Source organism: Miscanthus floridulus, chromosome 1 (assembly GCF_019320115.1).
Source record: "Miscanthus floridulus cultivar M001 chromosome 1, ASM1932011v1, whole genome shotgun sequence".
Classification (NCBI taxonomy): Eukaryota; Viridiplantae; Streptophyta; class Magnoliopsida; order Poales; family Poaceae; genus Miscanthus; species Miscanthus floridulus.
The window spans coordinates 151,448,103-151,469,693 of record NC_089580.1 but is presented as its reverse complement, the minus strand read 5'-3'; the positions used below and the strand labels follow the sequence as shown (position 1 = coordinate 151,469,693).

Below are 21,591 nucleotides of genomic sequence, written 5' to 3'. Positions count from 1 at the left end.
TTTGGAAATGCTAGGAGGAGAAGAAGAGTTTGGTAGAGCAATCAACGAAAAATATCTAAAGAAATATTATCCTAGCATTTGGATTAATGCTTGATAGCCGATTAGTTCGATCATCGGTTCTAATAGCTGATACCAGAAGGGTATCGCCTCTAGTTCAAAAAATAAACCCGAAGGGGGAGAAACCGGTACAATATGTATCACCTATAAGAGCAAAGCAAACACAGATAAATTGATGCACGGAACATGAAGTACGAAGCAAAGAAAAATCACTTAAGATGAAGAAATTGTTTGCTAAATGTCACCTATTACAAGCTATAGGTCAGAAAACACTTTGTTTACTATATCATCGGCCTGGAAAGTAAGGGCCACAGAGTTGGCGGCGTCAAAGAAATCCTCGACTAGGCGCTCATGATCCCCAGGGTGTTCGGTGGCTGAAAAACCATGGGGAAGAAACCGAAGCTCATGGCTAGAGTGGGCCTATGCAGCAGCCAATACCATGGCAGCACCATGATAAACGCCGTGAAGAGCGACCTCCCTTACACGGTTTGGGAAGTCATGCAAGCGAACCACCGGTACGACGCCCCTAGCATTGACAAATCCTGCTGTGTACTCCGCAGCTGATCGGAGGCTTTCTAGCTGAGCCGATAGATCTAAAAAGATTCAAAGGGGGGATGATCAGGATCTTGAAGATAAAATTAAGAGAAGATAGAAAGTTATGGTAGGCATCTCACCTATGATTCTGGCCACGGCCTCGGCCAATTTATCCTCCACTGAATCAGCCTCGGAAGGCGATCGGCATCGAACCATGGCCAGAGATGATTCTACGAGGGAGAGGCAGTCGACGAGATTCTAGCCAGCCTGACCAATGGAGGCGAGCAGATCATCATTATCGATCCGCCTCCTCGGATAGCAGGGGAGCTGGCGGCGAGCTGTTGACAAGGATGACCCCAAAGGCTGGGCGAAGTCGGCCCTATGCTCTAGGATGGTGGGGGCATCTCGAGTTGCACCCTCCTGATGGTGAAGGCACTGGTGAGATGACGCAGATCCATTGAGGACCTCCTCAGTAGACCTCTTGTTGTTCTCCATGACCTCAAACCTATGGAAAAACAGAAATCGCACCAAAGACACAAAAGGTTTGGGACGAAGCAGGTTGCTTTTTTATCCACAGTCGTGGCCCGTATATATAGCCCGAGAAGGTGAGATGATAGACTTCACCGGGGTTATGGAATTAAAGTCAGATATGAAAACAGATCGACACTCTGGAAATTCAGGGGACAGATCACAAAGAGATAATAGATTCGGACTCATTGCTTCCCATAATCACAAAATATCGTGGGATGGATACGAAAGGTCTACATTGACCAGCGATCAACCCACCAAAGCCTCTTTGGATTGAAGGGAGTCTAGGTCCCCACAAAGTCAAAGAGTCATCATGAACCAAGTCACATCGGCCCATTGATAAAATTGTACCAAGAGAAGGGGAAAGACTACTTGCTTAACAGATGCCCAACTGATTTCTCGATGACTGAGAAACTATGGGAAAGAAGTTTGTGGTTTTCCTGACGGACATTTGATGGAGCGAACAAGGGGAAGGTGTCCACACATTTTGGCCCTTGCAAACACTAGAACAGCTTTGCGATCATGGAGAGAAGACTCAGGTGATATCACAAGAATTCTTCTAACCGCAGTAGCTGATCCTCTTGCTCGACAAGGCGCTAAGATGAGCGACACAATCACCCTATGCACAAGAATTCTTCTAACCACTCAAGATCTTCATGGCAAAGAATTAGACCATGGAGGGTCTGGCGGAGCCAGAGGCACTCGAGGAAGCAGGCAGTAGAGAAACATAACTAAGTTGTTGAATTGCTCTCGCTAGAGTCGGAAGACATTTTATAGTTAGCCTAGAAAGATGGATCCAAACGCCCGTGAAGCAATGATGCTCTCATAAAGTTTTGAAGCAAGGGCTCATAAGCTGGCGAAGATGGTGACAAACGGTAGAACCTAGATCAAGATTCTCTACCCATGACTATGGACCTATCGGGGATACAGACATGATAATTTTGGAATAAAATTACTTTTATCCCAAAATTAGGGGGCATGTGTTTACACCAAAATTTGGGAAGAAGGGTTGCAAGAAATCGAAAGCTCCCAAGATCATGTCATCAGGGAATCGATTGCATAAAGGTTGGTATTAGCTGATTTGAATGCAGTACTGGAATCAGCTCACTTCAGATAGCGTCAGCAGATAACGATAAAAGCTATAGTTGGCATCAGGAAAAACATGTTGGGCTCTACAAAAAGGGAAAGATTAGGGTCCAAGTTATCTTAAATTAGGAATGTTTTCTCTTGTGTCAAAGATTGTAATGAGTCGTGCTTAAATAGGATTCATGAGTAGGTTCCGGGTATAAATATTAGACCCCGGCTGTTGTAAAGGACACACAATCAATCAAATACAAGTTACTTACTTTTTCTGCTCCAGCCACCCCTTAGGAGTAGGAGTAGAGTAGATCTCGATGAGTTCTTCAGTGAGCAGGGTTGCATCGGTCTGGCCGACCTCTGACTTGTCTGTAAGTACCGTCATGGCTTATACTTCTGTTCATACGGCAACATCGATCCGGTCGACCTCACTGCGACTCTGGTATAAGCCTCATATCCTTTAGATCCGTCGTTCATTTTGTTACAACACGATATTGTCTACCTTGAGCGATGGTTTATGTTTCATCTACTGTTTTACTTTGATCTTGATCGCGCACAGTACGCGGTTAAGGCATGAATAATCTTGGAGAGGTTTGCTGGTTAGTTAAATCTGGTCTACGGTTCACTATTATAGTTGTAACGATCCGGTCGATCCCCACTGATAGCACTGTAGATTGGAGGATGCTACTAGTCGATTTGTTCTTATTAGGCATGACCTTAACTGTTTGCTATGCCTGCATCGACTAAATAGCCGATCGCTTGTGAGTTAACGCCTACAGCATGTTTACATGATTCTATTGAACGTGAATAGATCAGTTTACTTTAAAGGTTTGATTTGTTGTCTTTATCACGGCTACATCGATTCGGTCAAATCCCACTGTTAGAGATAGTAGGTTAGGACTGATGAGTCCATAGGTTTGTCCACGTGAAATAGTCAATTGTTCACACGATATAGTCTTCTTCACCAGAATTGGCTATTTTAGCCGATTCATCCGAGCCTTCACATATAGCATGTCTTTCGGAAAGCCTGTCGAAGTGTAGATGGTTTTATGGATTCTTTGGTTTTAGTTTGTTATTATCATCATAGCTGCCATCGATTCGGTCGAACCTCACTGTTGATGGTAACATATTAGATTCGGAACGCCTATGGATCCATTTATATTAGATAGTCGATTTATTCGCGTGCTATATCCTTTATCGTTAGATTCATCGGCTCAATGATTCATACTGGTAATATCCACCTAGCTGATGATCTCATTTACATATATGTGTATTGTACCTATCAACATAAAATCAATCGCTATCCATGAGCTTTACAGTCTGTAACAGCCAATTTCTATGCGTATCGGTTATTTAGTCGCTTTTCACGTCTGGCTGCTCCCGAAGCGGCACACTTGGAACTGTCTAGGCATAGACCGGCATGTTCCACCTTAAATTACTAATAAAATTTCTCTCCTTGTCAATTGCAGGGTCAAATTGACTGACACATCTAGGGAGAAATACGCAGGATTGATTATCCTTGCGTTGAAGCCAAACGGATCTCCAGCTCCATCGAGCAGACCCTTCTGGCTTGATGCATGCCGACACGACATGTTTTTGTGCCGACAGAAGTTTACTCCAATTGATCTTAGGGATATTCCTAAGCTACCTAGTGCTAGGTTTGACAAGTGTGCACCACACCTAACCCACTAGACTTATCTAGGTCAAGCTACTAGTCCATACCTCCCTTAATAGTATAGCCAAAGGAAAAATAAAGTCCTAAACTACTCTAAGTGTCTCTCTATCACCAAATAACAATTAGAACTAGTCTGTCCTTAACCTTGTTGTCTATCCTTTGAAAACCAAAATGATTTCCATCGACAAGGGCATGACAACCATGATTGCCCAATCAATTGCCATTACCATGACCTAACTCAAATTGCCTCTGCAAAACACACGTTAGTCATAGTAATCTCGTGTTGTCATTAATCACCAAAACCCAACTAGGAGCCTAGATGCATTCACTCAAGTTTCAATGTAAATGATCTTGGTGAAGCGTCATTGGTTATAGGAATCAAAATTCACCGAGATAGAAGAAAATGAGGTATTATGACTATCGCAAAGGCATACCTAGAAAAGATTCTAAAAAAATAAAGTATGCATGCGAGTAAACCTACGCTTGCTCCTATAGTCAAGGGTAATAGATTTGGAAACTTTAAGTGTTCCAGGAACCGATATGAGATCGATCAAATGAACATGGTTCCATATGCTTTAGCTGTTGGAAGCTTGGTGAGTGTACAAGTACAAGTAAGAACTTACCTTGACATAGTTTACGTATGTGGGATATTTTGGTAGAAGTCCAATTCAGATATAGATCACTGCAATGGAGTTGAGAATGTCTTGCAATTTTGTAAAGTATCATAGGCATCATGCTGAGTAAGAAAGAACAAGTACTCTCAAATAGTTGAGGGTACAAATATTAAGTCTTGGCGAGATGTATAGTGAAATCCACAATAGTTGCTAACACTCGTAGTTGGAGTATTATTGTGGAAAAGCTCCAAAGAAACAGTTGTGGTGTCATCAGTGATGCATACCATAGTATAGCTTCACATGAGGCTTAAGGAACATGCAAAAGGAGGTTAAGGGAATTAGTACCTGGATTTAACAATGATAGTCAACAACAATAACCATTTAAAGTAGTTAACTCCTAAGACAACAGGTCAAGTGTGCTGCCAAACATATTGACATTGAGTTATATGTTGTAAAAGAGAAAATCCAGAATCATTTTAAAAGCATTGAGCATATGAGTACCAAGCAAGTACTTGTGGATCTGCTTACCAAAGGCTAACCACCCAGTGCCTTCAGATAACACACAGTCGACATGGGTTTACGGGAAAGCCTATGATTTCTGAATACTAAGTGCCTAGTTGAGAATCTATTTCAAAACTGAGATGTGCATTGTAGTTGTTTAATCTAGTGGCAACTGACCATGACGATGAGGCACACTCTATGCACTGATCTGTGATGGAATGGGAAAAAGATAAAGTAAGTTGAGTTTAAGTCATAAGATGAGATCAAGGGGAAGAATGTTAGGATGATCTTCACCAGTTGGCCCAACGGCCAATTGGGCCCTTGACCCGTGCCCTAATCGGGGGCGCTCAACCGGCTCTCCTGGCTGATGGGCCCCCGTCGCGCAACGTCATAAAAGGACGATGGGGGCTAGGGCACAAGACATGATCGCACCGGTAGCCGCTAGCCCCACCTCAAAGTTCCTAACCCTAGACCGATCGAGAGGGCCGTTGTGAGCGACAGGAAGCACCATCGCCTTCGCCACCGCCATAGCACCACACATGCACTGCTGCTGTGTTCGATGACCTAGCGGGTGCCTGTATGGCTTCCCCTACTATGACTCTAGTGGCCATGTCCCGGTGGCGTCGTGGCCATGACTGCGCATGGCGAGGTACATCACCAAGTCCCCCATCTAAGCTAAGCATTACCCACTGATATATGCCTAGAAGTACTTTCAGTTCTATCAGCAGGCGCTGGTGCCGTGCTGCCTCGCCACGATGGCCGGTCCCTTAGGATCTCGTGGGCAAGTGCTTCAACTGCTTCGCCATCGACCATGTTCACATGGACTGCAGCTTCAACTGCGACATGGTTGGCCACCAGGCTCGCGACTGCCCGCTCCCGGTTGTTGGTCGCCGCCGTTGAGAGAGCAAGCATGGCCGCTCTCCAGTCGGCGGAGTGGGTCGTCATAGGGGTGCCCAGCGGCGTATGGATTCCTCTCGTCGTCGTGCATCCTCGGCGGACATTGTCTCTGCGCGCTCAGCATCCACTGGTCATGAGCCCTTGGTTCCCCTAGTGTGTGCCGCCCATGCCGAAGCGCCCTACTGACAACGAGGGTGACTCACGCGTGGTCGACGGGGATGGTTCTCGCCTGGTCAGTGAGCCGGGACAGGCGCTGAAAGGGCTCTCTGCTGCTGCACGGTAGCCGCAGCAGGGGCAGGCGTCGAAAGTCAGCTCTGCTGTCACATCTAGTCACTGTAGCAGCATGGCAGCCTGGCATGTCTGTGTACTAGGATTAGATGGGTAGAGTTGTATATATAGCTTCCCACTACAACTCAGTAAAGAGTGTGAGTTCAGTTTTGTCATCTTCTCTGTAGAGCTCCGGCCAACGCTGGTGCTTGTGTTGTGTGTGCGCGCTCTGTTCTTCCTCCCTTCTTCTATCTCTAGCCATAGTGTACGGTCGGCAATGACGGTGAGCAATCGGCTCACCCATGCCGGAGATCTCCGGACCAACAGTCATAACACTTGGTGTGTGAACCGGCGGACGTGTCGCCGATTCTCAGTAACCATTGATCTCGCTCCGTTGAGTTCTGCTGACGCGTCTTGGTCGATGGCCACGGTCTACGGGCCGATGGATGAGAGCTGGAAGCACGAATTCTTGGACGAGCTTAGGGAGATACACGGAGACTGCCCCGGCCGGTGCCTTGCTGCTCGCTGGGGACTTCAACTTGATCTATCAAGATGCAGATAAGAGCAATGACCGGCTTAACTTGAGGTGCATGCGGCGCTTTCGGCGAGCACTAGATGACATGCAGGTCGATGAGCTCTACCTGCACGGTAGGTTGTTCCCCTGGAGCAACGAGTGCCGTCGCCCAACTATGGAGCGTATCGATAGGGCTTTTGCCACCATTCAGTGGCTTGAGCAGTTCGCCGACCATCACCTGAGAACGCTCTCCACAGACTGACCACTCACCACTGTTGCTGCAACTCAGGTCCGTGCCCTGGGCTAAACCGCGATTTCGGTTCGAAGGCTTCTGGGTGCGCCTGGAGGGGTTCGAGGAGGTAGTGAAGGAGGCCTGGTCGTGCACAAGGTTTTCATTATCGGAAATAAAAATTTATCGGAGGTCATGGATAAACAGGATAAGCAAGATATATCGGAAATATCGGACCAAATTCAAAAAAAAATTCAAATTGTTTTAAAAAAATTTCGTAGAATTTGACTTGAAACTATTCCTAAGCTATTAAACATCACTTGTTCACCGATAAAAACAAGAATAAAACATTATAGTGTGGGACCGTCGCACGGCTGAATTTGGGTTATCTGTGTGGGAGCAGGAAAGAAGGGAAAAATTTGGCCTATGTCAAATTTTATCGGACCCTGTGGATAGAAAGGAAATTTCGGAAATTTCGGTGAATATCGGCCGATAAAAAAAACCTTGGTCGTGCACCCTCTACAACATCGACGCGTGCAGGGTGATCGACTACAAATTAACGTGCACTGCTAAGGCACTAAAGAGCTAGAGTATGCGGAACGTTGGGAGCGTTCGGCTCTAGCTGTTCATGGCGAGAAAGTTGGTCGCCCAGTTCGACTCCGCGCAGGAATCAAGGGAACTGTCAGAGGATGAGAGGTCGCTGCGCGGTGATCTAAAGCGCAAGTGCCTCGGCCTGGCGTCGTTGGAACGAACGATCGCGCGACATCGTTCAAGGATCAGATTCTTGGAGGAGGGCGATGCCAACACAAAATTCTTCCACCTCCAGGCTTGCCATCGGAGCCGGAAGAACTACATCACCTCCATCCAGCACGAGGGCCAGTGGTTCTCGGCCGAGGAGACCAAGGAAGATTTGGTGTACAACTACTACAACAACATCCTGGGCACCCCATTTACCCGCCTCCACTCCCTTCACCTCGACGGCCTCCTGCCACAGGTGGACTTGGCTGGAATCGATTCTTGCTTTTCTGAGGAGGAGATATGGGCGACAATCAAAGAGCTGCCCCCGGACCGCGCCCCTGGACCGGATGGGTCCACCGGCCCTTTCTACAAGGTTGCGTGGGACACTATCAAGGCCGATGTCGTCAACGCCTTCAACGCCCTATGGTCGCTGGACGCCAGAAGCTTTCACCTTCTCAATGACGCCCTGATGATTTCGCTACGCAAAAAGCAGTCGCCTGCAACGCTGAAGGACTACAGGCCGATTAGCCTGATGCACAGTTTCACTAAGCTTTTCGCCAAATGTTTGGCAAGGAGATTGGCCCCCAAGCTCAAGCTGATTGTGGCACCGAACCAGAGCGCTTTCATCAAAGATCGATCCATACACGACAACTTCCGCTCGGTACAGTTGGCCTGCTGGTGGCTACACTGTAAAAAGTTTGCCGCCGTTCTACTCAAGATTGATATTGCAAAGGCCTTTGATTTGGTCGCCTGGTCGTTCCTCCTGGAGGTACTGCAGTTCATTGGTTTCCCAAGGCGGTGGACCGACTGGATCGCGATCTTGCTCTCCACTGCAAGCACGAAGGTATTGCTGAACGGGCGACCAGGGAGAAGAATCATTCATGCTCGAGGGCTTAGGCAGGGCGATCCAATCTCGCCTATGCTCGTTGTCATAGCCATGGAAGCTCTGAACTCCCTCATTAGGGAGGCAGACCGTCGCAATGCTCTGACACCCCTTCCTGGTCGTGCAATTGTACACCGCGCCTCGCTCTATGCTGACGACATGGTCGTCCTCCTCGTCCCCCGCGGCGAGGATCTCCACTGCCTCCTACAGATCCTACAATTATTTGCGGGTGCGTCAGGTCTATTGACCAACATCGAGAAGTGCATCGCCACACCAATTCGATGCTCCAATGAGATGGTCGCGACGGTGCAACAAGTGTTCCCATGTGTTGTCACTTCGTTCCCCTGTAAGTACCTCGGAATCCCGCTATCGCTCTGTCGAGGCTCAGGAGGGCGGATGAGCAGCCGCTCGTCGACGTGATCGCGGCCAGGATCCCTACTTGGAAGTCGGGACTGCTAACAAACGTCAGTCGTGTCCTGCTCACTAAGGTCACGCTATCGGCCATTCTGGTCCATCTGAGCATTGCCTGTTGCCTCTCCCAATGGGCGATCGGCCAGATTGACAAGCGTCGCCGAGCATTCATCTGGGCTGGTTCCTAAACTACCAATGGTGGTAAGTGCAAGGTCGCTTGGACTACGGTGTGCAGGCCCACGTGCCTTGGCTGCCTTGGCGTTCTGGACCTGCGCTACTTCGGCTTCGCCTTGAGGCTGCGCTGGGAATGGCTTGGGAGGACTGACCCTGCGCACTGTTGAGGCTCCTTGCCATGCCGTGTTGACTGTTGAGAAGCCGGTCGCGGCCATGAGCGCGGTCAGCATGTCTGTTCAGGTGGGTGATGGCTCCTCCACCAACTTATGGACGGATACATGGGCATCGGTCAGTCCACTTTGCCGTTTCGCCCCGGAGTTGTTTGCAGCGATGTCGAGAGCCGAGAAATCCATAACACTCAAGGACGGCCTCAACCTCAACCGTTGGGCGAGAGAGATCGCCGGGGCATTAACGGCGCTGGTCCTTTGCCAATACCTGCTGGTTTGGGACCTTCTGCGGAACGTGGTCCTGAACCCCATGCAATCCGATCGATTTGTCTGGAAGTGGTCGCCGGATGGCAACTTGGCAAGTACTCGGCATCGTCGGTGTACAGGGCGTTCTTCCTCGGATCGACGAAGCTATCGGGCGCCAAGCAGTTATGGTTGACCAAAGCTCCGCCGCGGGTAAAGTTCTTCTTTTGGTTGGCTCTACATCGGCGCCTCTGGACGACTGTGCCCTGTGCAGCCAGGAGTCGGAGACCGCCGATCATCTTCTCGTGGGGTGCGTGGTCACCAGGCAGCTTTGGTTCGCCCTTCTCTCCCCGATCGGCCTGGAGTCCATCGTTCCGCGCCACGACGACGCGCTCGTCGACTGGTGGCTACGGTGTCGGCTGTTGCTGCACGCTAACGCGCTGCCGACGTTCGACACAGCCATTCTACTCACTGCTTGGTGTGTATGGAAGGAGAGGAACAACCGGACCTTCAATAGGTCATTAGCGGGGCTGCACGCCATGTTCCTCGCCGTAATCCGTGAAGCGGAGGACTGGGCCGCTGCGGGATTTGCGTCGCTTAACGCCGTGCTACCTGCTTGGTCGCAAAATTCCTCTGTAATGTAATATCGAGTGTAGAATCCAGTAGCTAGGCTGCCGACCCGGAGTGGTGGCGACTCGCCACCGGTGCTTGTTCCTCCTGTTTGTTTTACAAACTCTGTCCCTTCTTAATGAAATAGGGGTCTAAATGCCCGATCGAGAAAAAACACTATGGCCAAACATAGTTAACCGTGCAACTAGTAGCAGCGCAACTAAACTGATATTACATAAAAAGAAAATTTTGCGACGATTTTGGGCAGTCGAGGATCAACCGCTGTCTGTGGTCGCTCACAACGCGGCGAGGTGGCAGTACCCCGCCTGAGACCAGAGATCCGCTTCCTCCTCAACCGTGATAGCAACCACGACGGTTGTCAGACTGACACTGTCAAATACTCTTCGACAGTAATAGCAACCAGGAACGGCACCTAACAAGACGCCATGAGATCGACAAAAGCCTGATCGGCTTGGCATCCATCCCATATCCCCAATTTCCCATAGGAGGAGCGAGTACTCCCTCCGTCCAAAAAAAGAACGTAATTATGAGATTCGTACTGATCAAAGTAGCTCAAGCTTAATCAAATTTATAGAAAATGATATTAATAACATTAATATTTATATATTTAAATAAATTTATTATAAAAATATATTTTATGATTAATCTAATATACTAATTTTGCTAGTTCATCGGTAGAACTCTAAGATAAGACTGGCCCACACTTCGGCTTATGCGCTCGCCCACCCGTTGGCGTTTGGGAAGAAAATTCTATGGACCTGGATCCAACCGATCCCTGCCATGCGCCCATACCTTAGATGCACAGCACGTGGAACAAAAAGGCAAATCATACGGCAGCCGGGAGGGGCGCCCCCACCGTAGCACCTGGTTTGCTTCGGTACACAAGGCTGGCCCACACCTCGGCTTATGCGCTCACCCACCAATTGACGTTTGATCTATTCAAGGTGCCACGTGGCAGCCATCAGCAACATGGGCGCATGGGAGATGGAATGGACATGCAATTTATTTTGATGAAGGTACGATTGTGAAATAAAATTGCGCTGCAGAAATCTTGTATGATTAGAAACATTGTCGCGCCGTTCATGGTGCTGGCCAGTGTATGATTGCTGGTGGGGCCAGGTGAGGTGTATATTTTGGTCTCTTCACTCGCTGCCCATAACTTGTCTGACTGGATCGTTCGGTTGTATATTAAACCCATGTTTTAATCATCCAGATCTCGTACTCGGCCTGTTCGCTGGTTAGTTTCTAGGCTGATAAGTTTGACTGTTGCTGGTTTGATGTGAGAGAAAAATACTGTTGACTAGCTGATAAGGCTTGGTTGAAACCAGCAAACGAACTGAGTCTGAGTGCATAAATTACTTAGACCAAACTGAGTACATTGTTAAGATTAATAGGAGCAAGTAGTAAAATATTGCATATTCATAAGGTGAAGATATAACTGTCATGGTCTACCAATCAAATGAGACCTAGTCAAAATATATCATGGGCATAAACCCTCCCGAGACGGTGAGCGCTCGGCAGCTGACTCCGGCGACGGCATTAGGCTGGTTTGACCACTCGAGAATCGAGCACCGCCCGATCCCAATGCTTGTTGAATCGCCCAACCTCCAGGCGCAGATCCAAGAGGGCGCCCTCGACGCCGGGTCTCCAGTTGCCGAACGCGGCGGCGGCTACCTCAAGCGCGGCGACCCGATCGTCCCGCTCATCGCAGATCTCCGCCAACCGCACGAGCTCCACATCGGCGATGCGGTCCTCCAGCTCGGAGACGCGGCCTTCGAAGTGCCAAGCCCACCCGTGGGTGGCTTGCAACGCCTCGGCTTGGATAGCGAGTAGCCCTCGAGCTCGGTGACGCGGTGCACGACCGCAGCATCCTTCTCCCTCGCTGCTTCGAGATCGGAGAAGGGCTTCTCCCACCGGGCGTCGAGGTTGTTAAGGCGCTTGAGGATCTCATCGAGTCGGCTCCATCATGGCTCCTCAAGACCTCTGTAGGCGGGTGTAGTGGCCGTGCGATGTGCCTCGATCCAGCGCCGGGACGGACAGAAGGCCGAGGAGGGTAGCGACTTGATCGCCGGCGGAGATGTTCTCCCGGTCGGCAGGTTACTTGACTTGGGGAAGGGGAAGAATCCTGTTATGTTTTTGCTTTAAGTCTTACAAAGTTATTTCCCTTCTTTGTATCACTTGCTGCTAGGCTCTCCAATACAACATTGAAGGGGAAGAATTCTGTTACGTTTTCGCTTATGGTAATGCTGGTGTCAGGGTGTCCGTCCACTGGATGCTGGCTTGCTGTGCCTGCGGATCGGCCCAGGCAATCGGCCTGTGGCCTCCTCAACTCATTTGTCTATTACATGTTGTCCGTAACATTTCCCCACTCCTGACCATTGCGGCTGCTTTCACCGCGCCGTCCGCCCCGCGTCGCGTCCACCACGCCATCCGCCCGCCACGGTCGTGACGCGTCGTTCGCTCGCCTCACTCTGCCTCACTGCCGCGGCCATCCCCCGCCACGCACCATCTCGCGCCGCACCCGCCCCATTCCTGCGCCATGCCGGTCCTGACATCGTCTTCCACGGCTAGCCGAAGACACCGCCGCAGGAAAGGGAGGCCCACGCCTATGCCTGGATATACGTTGGGCCGTTGCTCTCGTCATCCCCCTGACCCGAGCTTGCTGGCTACGCAGTTTCAGGAGTTTCGGACTTATGTTTCAAGTGTTTCATCTGGATGTTGCATATGTTGCTATGGCTATCCACGCATGTTTCAAGTGTTTCCGATGTTTCAAACTTATTATGTTGCAAGTGTTTTCATTTGGATGTTGCAAAAGTGGATCTGGATGTTCCATATGTTGTTATGGCTATACACGCATGTTTCATCTATTTCAGACGTATGTTGTTGTAAATGTTTCATCTGAATGTTTCAAAAGTAGATAGGGTGTTGCACATGTTGCAGTGGCGCTGGTGGCTGGCGAACAACTATCGGCTAGCTGCCTGTTGCTGCTGTTGGGGCATCGTCGTGGTTCACGTGCGGGCGCCTGAGGCCAACAGATGCCTCCGCGGCGCGCATCCACAGGCGGGGCAGGTGACTTGGGACCCACGTGGGTTTTACCATGTGGGGGCGGGATGGGCGCGGGTGCTGCGTCCGAACACAGGTGCCAGATGGGATGTGGACGCGAGGGCATGGGATGCGATGCGGGCGTAGGCGCGGGAGCTACATCCGAACACCACGTCCGTCCAGACGTCCGACGCTAGCCCTTCCGTTTTGATTGAGTCTTACAAAGTCATGTCCCTTCTCTGTATCACTCGCTACTAGGTTCTCTAATACAAGTGTTGCACACCCGGTGTGGGCCAGAATTCCTAGAGCTAGGGGCTCACCGCCTGGTACCCCTGGGCTCAGCGAGGTTTGGGGCCTGGCAGGGTGAGGCGTGACAAACTAGTTGTTAGCCAACTTTGAACTAATTTTTAGCTCAACTAGCAACTACCCCTAGCTCATCCAAATGTGCCCTAAATGTTTCAAGATGCCACTCATCATCTACCTCAGTAGTAGCAAAAATCAAAGAAGAAACAGAACATATGCGTAGCAGGAGCAATTAACATCCCGCATTTGTAGTTTTTCCACACGCTTGTGGGCGTGGGGCGTTTACAGTTTGTTTTTAATCCTGTTTTTGGCCCTAGATCTTGACTCTTTCCCTTTATAATTAATATAAAAGGGCAGTTCTCTGCCAGTTTTACATAAAAAAGTATAATTTAACAGTCCACATACTGCAGAATTATCAGCCTACTGCCCAGGAAAATATGAACATGCCGTGTCGAGCCTTCGTTATTTTTCTACTATTTGAAGTTACATTTGTCGGAGGAACAACATACATGTATGTTTAGAAAGGTTTCTTTGTCCTGTTGGTGGTTATGCTGAGCGAACTACAGAGTCCATGACTCCTGGTACCGATTCAGCCCTCCCCAGACCAAGTTTTCAACGTCCTCCCAGGACGTTGCAGCCCTCAGCTCCTTCCACAAGCCGAATATAGCTCCCAAGACATTGTCCTCGTGTAGTATACAGTAGCACCTGCAAAAAAAAAATGCTAGATGAGAATGTTGCTACTGTACGCTGACAACTCTGAGTGCATACTGGGCGCATTGTTTGTCCAAAGGCAGCCACCATTTTGCTACTTCCACTGATGTGGTGTATCAGTGGCGCACTCGCGCATAAGAAAACATGATGGATGAGACTTCTGTTGAAAATCCTATGTGTAACACTAGTGACTTTCAAAGTGCAAAGAAATTGGAGACAGACACAACCAAACCCGTGGCAATAATCCATCGACTTGGGATATAGATATAGCAAACAGAATAGTAAAATGTACATGGAGAAAGCACTGAATTCTGAAACACGCAAAAAATCTACTTACATTGCACGATATGATGCCCTGCTGAACTTCGAATTTCGCACTGATTTGTAGACATCAGTAATTGATTCCCCCCTCAGAAGGGGAAGTTGATAGCTCCGTAGGAATTCCTTGAGAAGGTCAGTATCACCCCGGAAAATATCCAAGTGCAGCGGAATTATGTCACATATAGGATCCCCTGCTCACACAAAAAAGAAATATCACAATATAATTGTAACCTTCACTTCAAACTCGAAAAAAGTGCACATATGCAGATAATGTTTCATCTCTTTAGGAAAAAAACAATCTGAAATTTCAATGTTTCACACAACGAACCAGGCCACAGTACAGAAACCAAAGCAGTCCAGGTTCAGATTATTGCTTGATGAGGGTTATGCAAACTCCAGTTATTACATCTTCAGTTTCATCAGTCAGTGACGCATGGCACAAACAAAATGCCTTTCTTGTGTAGACATGAAAATGTAATCAATGCTCAAAAACTAAGGAACAAGGTAATTGTCAGCTCACCGATGGACAGATCACTGAAATCAATGATGTGAATTGCATTCATTTTTTCCTGATCTGCTTCATAAACTCTTTCCCTCTCACCAGAAGAATTCAATTTTGTGATCCCCTCAATAAGAATGTTATCATCCATTATATCTGAATGTATCCAAGAGGGGCATGGGTACACCAAGTCACCATCATCCTGTTAATTCAATCAGCAAACATCAAACCTAATGCTTGACACAAGTGACAAAGAAGACAAAAAAATGCAAATTTACCTTAACAAACTTGAAGAGGAAGCCCATATTGGGAGGGAGATATTCTTCAGCTTTTTCTACTAGAACTTGTGGAACAGAGTTCCCCCTATGCAGACAAGGTAGAAAAAAAAATCTGTTCAGGTATTAAATCATGTTATCAAAATGAGTACAAACAAAAACACATCGCGGTTGCATATCCAGCTTAGAGAAGTCTATGCAAATCATGCATAATTGCAATCGCATATTTTTATGCAGAAATTGTTAACTGTTAAAAACTAATTGTGATAAACCCACGATTCATTGAAGACCGTATCTAACATAACTCTGGCAATGTTGTTGGAAGTCCCAAGTACAGTGGGTACAAATAAGTTTTTTAATGAGCCTTTTATACTTCAATTAAATTCTTATTTTCACTGGTTGCAACTTGCAACTTAAGATTGAAAAATGACATGCTCTACACAAATAGAAACCAGAGAGAAGAACCATAGTGTTTTAGTGACGCCCTTCAAACTAGTCCGAGTAAATATGGCTCACATGATTCTCACTCACCAGTTAGCTAGGTGCTTCTTTACAATTTTGCTTTCTCCTATTTAGAGTATAGACTAGTTGCTGCCATTCAGGTAGGAACCGTGGCATCATCACATGTTCCTACGCACGTTCTTTCACATGCATTGTTCCCAGATTCAGATACATGCTCCACAGGTGCAGGGATAATAGATGTATTTTCGCATTTGAAACTCCCAAGGATGATGCAAGATGAAGAATATCAGTCTTTGACAGCATATCACGGCTGAAAAAGAGCAGGTTCACAAAGTCATGAACTCATGATCATTACACACTATAGATTCTCGGGATTGGGGAGGAGAACAAAAAAACCTTTACACTTACATGCGAGCAAAAATATCTCCTTTGCACTTTCTCGTAACCATGTAAGTCCAAATGGTCTGTCTGAAACATCAGCTGAACTACTCATTCCAAACCGTTGCTTGCTCCAAAGCCCAAGAGGAAAGCAGCTTAGTTTGCATAAGAAACCTCCAACGGGTAGTGTTTAACCAAAAGTTTCTGGTATTCCTTTTCCATTCCATGGAACCTTCCTGTGGATATCATCCTTATACTCAGGAAGCCACTAGCATTATCTCAGGGCAATGTGATTGATCAAAGGTGACCACTTTTTTTGCAGGAGATCATAAAACTCAAGCTGGCAGCAGAACGATCAAGTATCACCATAACAGAAATGACATTCTGAACCACAAGAAGTTGAAAAAAAAAAAAAACAATAGCCCAATACAATACCTCTGTGCCCAAAACCATGGACAGGCATAAACTAATCCTCCTTCAGCATATATTTATATCACATTGCCCGAGACATAGAGAGACTGAAAAGTTTGTAACATATGTTACAAATAACAGACATGCAAACATGCATGCAGCTTTGAAAAAGTTGAAATTAATGCCATTTGAATACGGTGTTGAAATTTCATTTTTACAGTTCAGGATGATTTCATTGTACATCAGGGAGCAATGACCTTACTAAGATGAAGACACCAAACCATTAACAGATAAACTAGGTTGCATGACAGTCTGAAATGTTATCTGTTCTATGTGCAATACATAAGTCTGGAGTAAGCCTTTAAATCCAATATTGTACACGGCATTTCAGTGTTACCTAGGAACAGCTAAGCTGATTTACCAATTATAGTTTCTTGATAATAGTAACTCTTACACACTAATACGAGAGCTACTTACTGGGTTGCTACCAGTGCCAACAGGAAGCTTCTCATCCTCTGTGGGTGGTGGTAAACTATAGGCATGCACATTCTCCTCTAAGCATGAATACCATTTGTCAACATTTACTGCAAGGCATGCACCCTGTAGGAACAGGTAGACAGTTAGCACTAGGAAAATAACATCCTCAACAAACCTTCCGAAAGTAAAAAAAAAGCAACTCCCCCTATTCCAGAATGTAAGAGGTTTTAGTTTGTCCTAAATCAAACTTCTCTAACTTTGACCAAGTTTATAGAAAAGTGCACCAAGATCTACAACAACAAATTAGTTTCATTAAATCCACATGAAATATGTCTTGATAGTGCATTTATTTGATATTTTTTATGTTAATATATTTTTCTACAGACTTTTTCAAAGTTAGAGAAGTTTGACTTGGGACAAAATTAAAATGTTTTACATTTGGAACAGAGGGAGTACATGATAACTACTTCCACAGAACACTGGGGACAGTAAAATTTAAAGAAACAACAGAGCAAAACACACCTTCCATATTAGTTCTCTCAGTTCAGGTTTAAGAACCCAAAGCCTGCGCAGCCATTCTCTTGCTTCTCTCTGCCCTATTGAATTAGTTGGACTCCAGAGAGAAGAATAATGATCCCTTTCTTTCTCAAGGAATTGTGACAAGAAATCAATATCATATGAGAAATCTTGATTCTCCAAACTCTCCTGAGCACCTGAGAGGCTCAAATGCAGAACAATGATTTATGCTATTTGAGGTTCTTAGTGGTTCAGAACCTTTAGAAGCCTTTTTTCCTTACGACTCATATCAGGGTGGTTCCATCCACTCATTGTGACAGATGGATGATTTTCATTATCTTTAATGAATTTTCCTGGAACAGCAAGTAAGCCAGCACGGCAAACTCCTTGTGTCTGTGGCCAGGTGCCATATCCAAACATACATGCTGAAAATTAGACTGGTTTACAAAGTTCTGTGTCACTGCAATTGTTGTCTCGAGATTTAGAACGCAATGCCACCACCCACTAGGAACAAAAATGGTCTCTCCTGGCAATTGTGTGAATTCCAATGGCTTCTCTTGTTCAGGAAGGTGTGGATAGATATCAAGCCACCACTGTAAATCAACGCATGAATCTTAAATGCTCTGGGAAAAAGAATAGAAACTTTTGAGAAAAGTTGAGTTTTAAGAAAATTACCTGCAATGACGTCGGAGTTTCAATGTCAACATCACCATCTTCATCATTTACATGTATTGTGACACCACCAGGCACTCTTCCTGGAGGGTACAATGCCCATCTATGAAATAAGATGGATCTTGTGAGGGAAATATCAAATTTTATATTCATTAAAAAGTTCACATTATGCACACTAGGGACAATCAGCAAGAGTAGCAAAGGTTAACATACACATTCCATTGTCTGAAATACAAGTATGATGATTGGTGAATATAAGTGAAGTTTCAAATTAATGACGACAACAGAAATAAGCACATCAAGGGGGCAACTCTTTCTCTGTCATTTTGAAAACTGAATAGTAGTCATAAAAAAAATTCATGACCTTAAAGCGCCACAAGTTTAGAAGTTAGCAATCCACAGGTGTAATAAGCGCCCATTAAGTTGAAGGTACCAGAATTTGGAATAATTCAGGTGTTACTATTAGGTAATAACTCAAGAAGGGACTCCAACCTTTTTCGGCCACAAAGAAGAGTATTCCATGCACATCGTCAGTCCTGGATCAACATGCCAAGAAGCACCTGATCTCTGTGGTCCAATAATAAGCCATCTGAATGCTGGTCGTTGGTCATACTCCAAAATATCAAAAAAATCTTCTTGGAATAAATGAGGGACACTATAATCTTCAAGTAATGTTGGTGCTGATTCTCCAAACTGCAATGATTTGCCAAATGAGTTTTTCTATGCTGGTAACTTTTGTAGCAAATGAATGAAATGATGAATACAGGATACCTTATCATCAAATATGTATAGAGGATCTTCATCATGCTGGAGTTCCATGTAAGAAACATAATCCTTTAGTTTCATTGTTATCTTCTGAGGACTTCTTTGAGATATCCTGAATGGAACTTCACCAAAATCCTTTGTCAGTTGCTGCAAGTGTCCATTTTGTCCTCGCAGGCCAGGTTTCAGCCAACTTCGTAAGCAAAACCTAGTATTGTAATACCAATAATATGTTTTCAGAGATGGGTGGAACACAAGAATAAATGCAGAAAATTCAAGTGTTGTCATTAAAAATCTATATTAAATCGAAAGGTTCACATGACTTACTGGGCCTTTTCCATCATACTGAGAACGAAATTGATCCAATAAAAGTTCATCTTTCCTTTCCACATGTCCATCGTCAAAGGAAAAACTACTCAGAGTAGTAAAACATCTATACCATCTCCTGTATAGATACAAAGAATTGAATCCTACAGGAAAGTAAGCATAAAAAGGTAGAGGATAAGAGCAAAAACAATCATTGTCTCGCCTTATCTAAAAAAACAGAAATGAAAGACAAAACGTTCATGTAAATTACCATCGAACTGACGAGGCTTCTGCCAAATCTCCTTGTTTTCTGAACATAGACCAAGCCTGAAAATGAAGCAATCAGTGTCTCACCTTTTCGAAATGGTCAACGTTGATCAATAAGGATGATATCCTAAACACCAAAATTTACACGATAGAACAGCTTAGCATAAATAAGTAAAACATAACTAAATGTTGCAGGACTTGAATTTGCACGTACCTGCATAATGCCGTCTTCTTCCAAGAACCTTTGTATTCAAGAGGACCCCCAATTGAAAGACATTTGATCATCCAGAGAGGTTCTTCATTACAAAGTATGTACATGACACTGAAAGTGATTTAAGAAAGAACATAATTACAAACCCTACAAGGATATTAGGTATAGATACTAGCAAGACAAATCACTAAGAAAATATAATACAAGGACTTAAGGAGCCTACTTTTAACTCACATAAGAGATCATCAGACCGAAAAGAATTTTGAACTCTTCAAAATGGGGTCTATTTCATTGACCCTCAATGGATGAAACCCTCTAGAATATGTAGTCTTTTGGTCAATAATGAAGGGGGAAAGGTTAGGAGCATCAACCCACCTCAAGCCCCAAGACCGGGCTTAATTCCAAATATATCCCAGGTAATGCAATTCTCAAAGGGAACTTGAAAACATGTCTAGCGAATCCAGACACATTTATGCGCATCATTGGGAGGAAAGGGTAAGGAAAATATTTTTCTCATTTTTTATACTTCTCTCCATGGTGATCTTCTTTGAATCTGTTTGCAAAAATGGTCATTTTGTGACGAATTGGTATAGAATGTTAATTATTTTACTTCATGCATGCTACCGAGAGGCTCCAGGTTCCCCATGCTAAAAACTAGTTTTTGAAGGCTATAAACTGTGCCTTTTTCCATGCACAGCTAACTGCAACCAAACAGATTATGTGCTCGAGGATGTATCATTCATTCATGATGCCTTCCAGTAAATCGATTCAGGATAGCACATAGCTTATGAAAAATCACGCACTGCACTTGAACCTCCATCCTTTTTTAATCACGAAAACTGTATAAAAATCACGCGTGTGCATCAGTGAGCTGTTCTAGTTGTAGCTAGCCATGAATGGTGAATCAGAAACAGCTCGGCCGTAAGGGCACCCATCCCAAGACTTGTTCATTTCCGCACATTCTGGCATCGATGCTACTGTCTTGGCACAAGTTACCATTCCTCACCTTTCAAAACTGCAAAATTCAGCTGGCCGTCTGACATGTAATGTAAATAAGCAAGGCACTCGCATCCCAGGACTCGGACGCCAGAATATGATCAGTGATTCCTGGCTAGTACTAGCTACCACGGGGGAAGACGAGAAAACCGAAGACGAAGCGAAGGGGAGAGGTGCGGGCGGGTACCTGCTAACGCACGCGAGCCGTCCGATGTCGGCGGGGGGGAGGAGGTCGACGACGGCGCAGAGCACCTCGTCGAGGAGCACGGCGAGGGCGCCCAGCGCCGCCTCCCTGCGGCCGTTGCCCGCCGCTTCCATCGCCTCGCCCCCCGGCCTGGTCGCTGGTCTGGTCGGTGGGGTCGGGTTGATGAGCAGAGAGGCCGAGGCGGGGGTGGGTGGGGCGGGCGGGATCTGACCTCTTCAGAATTCAGATCGGTGGGAATCGCGCGTGGGAAACAAGCGAAGCAAGTGCGGAAGCGGAAGCGGAAGCGGAAGCAGGGGACGCGGTGGACCACGCGTCCACGCGACGCGACGGAGACACGCCACTAAAAATAAAAGTTCAAACGCACTCGGGTATCGTGACACTAAACTTTCGGTCCCCACGTTATTCCGTCCACTTTAGTAGCTAACGGTGTTAAATAAAGCTGTGAAAAATCAAAACTACCACCTAGTTATAGTATGAAAGTTGTGTTTTCATCCCATCCACTCCTAGGTCACATGGCTTTAGCAATTGCTTGACAGTGTCAACTTAGGGCTTAATTAGCCACTAATCTGAAGCGCAAATGATCCTGACCCTTTAATGAAAGTTGTAGAGCTTGGGGAGAATGATAACTTTGTTGCAAG

General features: G+C 46.1%; 1 pseudogene; it reads right to left on the bottom strand.

Moving 5' to 3' along the window:
* Window positions 1-13,804: 13,804 nt before the first annotated feature.
* Window positions 13,805-21,092, bottom strand: LOC136543980 (lysine-specific demethylase JMJ21-like; annotated as a pseudogene).
* Window positions 21,093-21,591: the final 499 nt, after the last annotated feature.